Source organism: Trypanosoma equiperdum (assembly GCF_001457755.1).
Source record: "Trypanosoma equiperdum strain OVI genome assembly, contig: ctg_957, whole genome shotgun sequence".
Lineage (NCBI taxonomy): Eukaryota > Euglenozoa > Kinetoplastea > Trypanosomatida > Trypanosomatidae > Trypanosoma > Trypanosoma equiperdum.
The window spans coordinates 8,314-9,004 of NW_027124928.1; positions in this window are offsets into that span (position 1 = coordinate 8,314).

Sequence of the window (691 nt, forward strand, 5' to 3'; positions counted from 1 at the left end):
TGACTTGATATTGTTATGATGTATCTGATGAAAAATGTATTCTTAGTGTGTGCAGCTTCTCTTTAAACGGGTATCTACAGGTTTTTGTTTTATAATTCAGTTTTAGCAACAGCTGGTGCCGAGAGCGCTAGAGGAGTTCTACTCCTTTATTGCATTTCTTAAATTTCACCTATACGCATAGTTATTTTAATGGAAGTATCTTGTTTCACTGCTTAGTTCAGATATGCTAGGAATTTTACCAGTTCCGTGTGCTAGCTATTCCAATTACACGGTTTCCATCATAAGACCCCCATCAGCGTAGCGTTTGGAACTACTGCTACTGCCGCTGCTGCAATCATCTCTGCAAAGAATATATCCACTATATAGTGAGATATGAAATCCAACATTTTCTTTAATACTCATATATCACAAATTTCTGTGATGGTGGTGGGGCGAGTGACGCTCTAACTCTATTAGGCCTGCACATTGTTTCTACCTCATCAACCCCTCTATCATATCTTTCTGTATAATAATGACCATCGTCATACTGTCGTTTGAATCTGAGCACATTTTGTCTCCTTTCCTTTTTCCTTCCTTTTCTCGTATACCTACTTATTCCCATTGATCACTTTCAATTATTCTAAGTACATCTATTTTAAAGTTTAATTGTGTCCGCAGCACTCTCATTATAATATTCGTATACACACACTCA